General features: G+C 49.4%; 1 non-coding gene across 1 annotated transcript in view; it reads left to right on the top strand.

Moving 5' to 3' along the window:
* Positions 1 to 5902: 5902 nt before the first annotated feature.
* The window catches only part of LOC126331665 (small subunit ribosomal RNA), a 1893-nt gene continuing 809 nt past the window's right edge, over positions 5903 to 6986 (top strand). Inside the window, exon 1 of the ribosomal RNA XR_007563447.1 lies at positions 5903 to 6986. This exon is cut by the window's right edge and continues 809 nt beyond it. This is a non-coding gene — a ribosomal RNA (small subunit ribosomal RNA).

The following is a 6986-nucleotide window of genomic DNA, read 5'->3' as shown; positions in this document are numbered from 1 at the left end:
CCGAAATCGCAACTCTGGCGGATGAACGGCGGACTTTTCTCGCAGTCGTAAGTTGCAATCCACCCCTATATCTTGCGCCTCATGAAGAGTTATATCAAGTATGCCAAATTCCCGCTGTCCCTATACATGCAGTAAGTTCGTCGTGGGCGCTGGCCGGCAGGCCGCGAGACGTGACGCCCGGCGGCAAAGAGTGCTCCTCTGAGGATATAGATGTTCCGTTCCGCCGCACAATGGTGACGGTGACCGCTGCCTGCGGTGGCAACGCTGGGCACAGTCGATACTCGCCGTGTGGTGGAAGGTAAACATTATGCGGTACATCAGTACTTTCCTAATAGTTCGGTCGTCTCACGGCACTGCTTAGTAAATGATGCAAGGCCAAATATAGATGATTTATGCGAATGTCCCTATACGTGCTGTAAGACTGGGCACACAACGTGAATCGCACGTCAGCCAGACACTCGAACATGCACCACTCTCGGCCTGCAACGGAGACACACAATACGTAAACATCTGGAATGCGACAATGTCGAGTGCATCCTCTCTGCCACATTGCACCGTCGACACTATGATAACCAGAGCAGTAGGTCCACCTATAAAAGCACAATACCCCACTCCTCCGACAACTACCATTGCTCAGATAAATCAACACCACCAACACACATCCTACACAGAGGGGCACCAAATATCATCCCCGCCCTCGTGTTATACCACATGAAAAATTGCAGAAGTGAGAGACACACATCCGCCAGCCTCTTGCTACAAGCATCGAACCGACGTGACGTATCTGACGGTGACTCAGGCATCCGTGTACTGCCACCACTATCCACCCCCCCCCCCCTCTCTCTCTGCCCCCTTCCCACACAATACCAAATTTAACCAACTTTATCGCTTAACCTAACTGTGGCTGTACCAGTTTATCGCTTAACCTAACTGTGGCTGTACCAGTTTATCGCTTAACCTAACTGTGGCTGTACCAGTTTATCGCTTAACCTAACTGTGGCTGTACCAGTTTATCGCTTAACCTAACTGTGGCTGTACCAGTTTATCGCTAACCTAACTGTGGCTGTACCAGTTGATCGCTTAACCTAACTGTGGCTGTACCAGTTTATCGCTTAACCTAACTGTGGCTGTACCAGTTTATCGCTTAACCTAACTGTGGCTGTACCAGTTTATCGCTTAACCTAACTGTGGCTGTACCAGTTTATCGCTTAACCTAACTGTGGCTGTACCAGTTTATCGCTTAACCTAACTGTGGGCTGTACCAGTTTATCGCTTAACCTAACTGTGGCTGTACCAGTTTATCGCTTAACCTAACTGTGGCTGTACCAGTTTATCGCTTACCTAACTGTGGCTGTACCAGTTTATCGCTTAACCTAACTGTGGCTGTACCAGTTTATCGCTTAACCTAACTGTGGCTGTACCAGTTTATCGCTTAACCTAACTGTGGCTGTACCAGTTTATCGCTTAACCTAACTGTGGCTGTACCAGTTTATCGCTTAACCTAACTGTGGCTGTACCAGATTATCGCTTAACCTAACTGTGGCTGTACCAGATTATCGCTTAACCTAACTGTGGCTGTACCAGATTATCGCTTAACCTAACTGTGGCTGTACCAAGATTATCGCTTAACCTAACTGTGGCTGTACCAGATTATCGCTTAACCTAACTCAATTTGTCCCTTAACCTAACTCAATTTGTCCCTTAACCTAACTCAATTTGTCCCTTAACCTAACTCAATTTGTCCCTTAACCTAACTCAATTTGTCCCTTAACCTAACTCAATTTGTCCCTTAACCTAACTCAATTTGTCCCTTAACCTAACTCAATTTGTCCCTTAACCTAACTCAATTTGTCCCTTAACCTAACTCAATTTGTCCCTTAACCTAACTCAATTTGTCCCTTAACCTAACTCAATTTGTCCCTTAACCTAACTCAATTTGTCCCTTAACCTAACTCAAGTTGTCCCTTAACCTAACTCAAGTTGTCCCTTAACCTAACTCAAGTTGTCCCTTAACCTAACTCAAGTTGTCCCTTAACCTAACTCAAGTTGTCCCTTAACCTAACTCAAGTTGTCCCTTAACCTAACTCAAGTTGTCCCTTAACCTAACTCAAGTTGTCCCTTAACCTAACTCAAGTTGTCCCTTAACCTAACTCAAGTTGTCCCTTAACCTAACTCAAGTTGTCCCTTAACCTAACTCAAGTTGTCCCTTAACTAACTCAAGTTGTCCTTAACCTAACTCAAGTTGTCCCTGTAACCTAACTCAAGTTGTCCCTTAACCTAACTCAAGTTGTCCCTTAACCTAACTCAAGTTGTCCCTTAACCTAACTCAAGTTGTCCCTTAACCTAACTCAAGTTGTCCCTTAACCTAACTCAATTGTCCCTTAACCTAACCCACGTTGTCCCTTAACCTAACTCAAGTTGTCCCTTAACCTAACTCAATTTGTCCCTTAACCTAACTCAATTTGTCCCTTAACCTAACTCAATTTGTCCCTTAACCTAACTCAATTTGTCCCTTAACCTAACTCAAGTTGTCCCTTAACCTAACTCAAGTTGTCCCTTAACCTAACTCAAGTTGTCCCTTAACCTAACTCAAGTTGTCCCTTAACCTAACTCAAGTTGTCCCTTAACCTAACTCAAGTTGTCCCTTAACCTAACTCAAGTTGTCCCTTAACCTAACTCAAGTTGTCCCTTAACCTAACTCAAGTTGTCCCTTAACCTAACTCAAGTTGTCCCTTAACCTAACTCAAGTTGTCCCTTAACCTAACTCAATTTGTCCCTTAACCTAACTCAAGTTGTCCCTTAACCTAACTCAAGTTGTCCCTTAACCTAACTCAATTTGTCCCTTAACCTAACTCAATTTGTCCCTTAACCTAACTCAAGTTGTCCCTTAACCTAACTCAAGTTGTCCCTTAACCTAACTCAAGTTGTCCCTTAACCTAACTCAAGTTGTCCCTTAACCTAACTCAAGTTGTCCCTTAACCTAACTCAAGTTGTCCCTTAACCTAACTCAAGTTGTCCCTTAACCTAACTCAAGTTGTCCCTTAACCTAACTCAAGTTGTCCCTTAACCTAACTCAAGTTGTCCCTTAACCTAACTCAAGTTGTCCCTTAACCTAACTCAAGTTGTCCCTTAACCTAACTCAAGTTGTCCCTTAACCTAACTCAAGTTGTCCCTTAACCTAACTCAAGTTGTCCCTTAACCTAACTCAAGTTGTCCCTTAACCTAACTCAAGTTGTCCTTAACCTAACTCAATTTGTCCCTTAACCTAACTCAATTTGTCCCTTAACCTAACTCAAGTTGTCCCTTAACCTAACTCAATTTGTCCCTTAACCTAACTCAATTTGTCCCTTAACCTAACTCAATTTGTCCCTTAACCTAACTCAATTTGTCCCTTAACCTAACTCAAGTTGTCCCTTAACCTAACTCAAGTTGTCCCTTAACCTAACCCACGTTGTCCCTTAACCTAACCCACGTTGTCCCTTAACCTAACCGACGTTGTCCCTTAACCTAACCGACGTTGTCCCTTAACCTAACCGACGTTGTCCCTTAACCTAACCGACGTTGTCCCTTAACCTAACCCACGTTGTCCCTTAACCTAACCCACGTTGTCCCTTAACCTAACCCACGTTGTCCCTTAACCTAACCCACGTTGTCCCTTAACCTAACCCACGTTGTCCCTTAACCTAACCCACGTTGTCCCTTAACCTAACCCACGTTGTCCCTTAACCTAACCCACGTTGTCCCTTAACCTAACCCACGTTGTCCCTTAACCTAACCCACGTTGTCCCTTAACCTAACCCACGTTGTCCCTTAACCTAACCCACGTTGTCCCTTAACCTAACCCACGTTGTCCCTTAACCTAACCCACGTTGTCCCTTAACCTAACCCACGTTGTCCCTTAACCTAACCCACGTTGTCCCTTAACCTAACCCACGTTGTCCCTTAACCTAACCCACGTTGTCCCTTAACCTAACCCACGTTGTCCCTTAACCTAACCCACGTTGTCCCTTAACCTAACCCACGTTGTCCCTTAACCTAACCCACGTTGTCCCTTAACCTAACCCACGTTGTCCCTTTGCCTAACATAGTTCACTGCTCGGAATCTCTGGTGTCGTTGTTATCCTCATGTAGATGTCTTGCGAGTGTTGCTTACTTTCCACATATTCCTGCTATCCACTGTCAATTGTACTGCAATAGGACTATATCGCCGACCCCCCCCCTCCCCCCCCTCTGTCCCCCTCTGTCCCCCTCTTTGTGTCTCTGTCCTCTCAAGCTGGTCGGTCTGGCGTTTGAGTGTTAAATGAGCCTCGCAGCTGTTCAGTTGCATTCAGATGTCGACGCCCTCAGTGTACGTCGTGGTATGGTCTGTGTCCATTGTCCGCTGATGTCGTACGCGTAACCCACACGCTGTACCGATCATCGGTCGTTACGTACAGAGTGAAGTAGTGTGATACGTGTGACCGTACGCTGGCTGTGCCCAACGGTGTCGAATCTCAATTTCCATATGTTGTGCTTGATGCTACTTGTCTCGTCTCCCAATAACAGCTAGGTTGCACTGTGGTACGCCGTAGAGGCGTGTGGGAGGAACGTACGAACGCATTGTATGTCACCCTGGGTCGCTGGGGGTGGTGGTGCGGTGAGTCAGGTCAGGTCAGGTCAGCGTGAGCCGTCTGATGTAGTGACGCGTGTATTCCGACTTTGTCGTATTGCCTCACACAAAGTGCTACCCTGGTGGACCGCGTTCCATATCTGGGACATGCCGCAGATGCCGGTTGACAGTGGATCGCGGAAGGTACATCGCATACGTGCGCGGGCCACCTTCCACGTGTTCTCTTCTGCACATGTCGCAGTGTGTATGTGGTCTGATGTAGCGTGTCGTGACACATGACATCCTGGCATGCAAGAATTGTTGAATTCGCAAATGTAGGTGGACATCTACGTTTACTGCCCAAGATACGCAAATGAACTGGAAATCCGTTGTTGAGCGGTTGTTCACGCTGGAGGTGAATCTGTGATGGCGACGATCGGTACAGCTATTAACCGGTTGTTTCAGCGGTACCCGCCACATCCACACGCGTGACTAGGCCCATGTGGGTATGAAGCGATACGCGGCGGTGGCTTGGTGGGACTGTTCCCGGCCGGTGAAGGGGGGCCGCCCGGCGTGTTGGCCGCGCGCTGCGTGGGCGCACGCGCAACAGGCGGCTGGTGGGGGGCGCCGAGTGGCAGGAGCGCCAGCCGACGGGCCCGGCAGGCGGCGCAGCTACGCTGCGGCGCACCCTGCACGCGGCGCCTGGCGGCCAAAGTTGGTTCAGCCGAGCCCGGTGCGAAGCGCGGTGGACATCTGCAGTGTGCTGGTCTGATTGAGGACTGTGTGCGTTGAGGATGCGCCGCCGCCTGGCACTCGGCGCCGCGACGCCGTCTGCTGCTCGGTCGCCCCAGCGGTTCTCGCAGGTGGTTTGTATCGCAGTTGTGCGGACGTGTTGGCGCGTGCGCTGTGCTGGGAGAGTTCGCTTCTGCACCCAAGTGGGGCTTTGCCCTTGTGTGGCGCTGGCGTTGGAGCTGCCGGTCACCATAGGTGGCGCGTGTTGTCTCCCGCCGGCAATGCCACGACAGCACGCTCCCGGGCCTCTGTCGGCAGCGGCAAGCTCAGTTGGGAGCAAGGGTGTTCGCACTAAAACCGTCTACTCGCCTAACTCCGGGCGATTGCGCCTCTCTCGAAACCGACCAAGTACCTAGGACGGCGCTGCGCGCCGCCGGGACCTGAGAGGGTTTCGAGGTGTATCGTGCAGGGGAGCTCGGCCTCCTCCTGTTTGCAGAATAATTGAGCGGACGCTTGCGTGTTCGCGCGGGCCCCCGGGACACACTCCCGGGCGGCCGGCTGCTCAGCTCTAGTTGACGCAGCTCCCTGGTTGATCCTGCCAGTAGTCATATGCTTGTCTCAAAGATTAAGCCATGCATGTCTCAGTACAAGCCGCATTAAGGTGAAACCGCGAATGGCTCATTAAATCAGTTATGGTTCCTTAGATCGTACCCACGTTACTTGGATAACTGTGGTAATTCTAGAGCTAATACATGCAAACAGAGTCCCGACCAGAGATGGAAGGGACGCTTTTATTAGATCAAAACCAATCGGATTGGCTTGTCTGGTCCGTTTGCCTTGGTGACTCTGAATAACTTTGGGCTGATCGCACGGTCCTCGTACCGGCGACGCATCTTTCAAATGTCTGCCTTATCAACTGTCGATGGTAGGTTCTGCGCCTACCATGGTTGTAACGGGTAACGGGGAATCAGGGTTCGATTCCGGAGAGGGAGCCTGAGAAACGGCTACCACATCCAAGGAAGGCAGCAGGCGCGCAAATTACCCACTCCCGGCACGGGGAGGTAGTGACGAAAAATAACGATACGGGACTCATCCGAGGCCCCGTAATCGGAATGAGTACACTTTAAATCCTTTAACGAGTATCTATTGGAGGGCAAGTCTGGTGCCAGCAGCCGCGGTAATTCCAGCTCCAATAGCGTATATTAAAGTTGTTGCGGTTAAAAAGCTCGTAGTTGGATTTGTGTCCCACGCTGTTGGTTCACCGCCCGTCGGTGTTTAACTGGCATGTATCGTGGGACGTCCTGCCGGTGGGGCGAGCCGAAGGGGTGCTTTCGCGTCCCGAGGCGGACCCCGTTTAAATCCTACCAGGGTGCTCTTTGTTGAGTGTCTCGGTGGGCCGGCACGTTTACTTTGAACAAATTAGAGTGCTTAAAGCAGGCAAGCCCGCCTGAATACTGTGTGCATGGAATAATGGAATAGGACCTCGGTTCTATTTTGTTGGTTTTCGGAACCCGAGGTAATGATTAATAGGGACAGGCGGGGGCATTCGTATTGCGACGTTAGAGGTGAAATTCTTGGATCGTCGCAAGACGAACAGAAGCGAAAGCATTTGCCAAGTATGTTTTCATTAATCAAGAACGAAAGTTAGAGGTTCGAAGGCGATCAG

Source organism: Schistocerca gregaria, unplaced genomic scaffold (assembly GCF_023897955.1).
Source record: "Schistocerca gregaria isolate iqSchGreg1 unplaced genomic scaffold, iqSchGreg1.2 ptg001394l, whole genome shotgun sequence".
NCBI lineage: Eukaryota > Metazoa > Arthropoda > Insecta > Orthoptera > Acrididae > Schistocerca > Schistocerca gregaria.
Note: the sequence above shows the minus strand (reverse complement) of the source record. Positions and strands in the feature narration are given on the sequence as shown.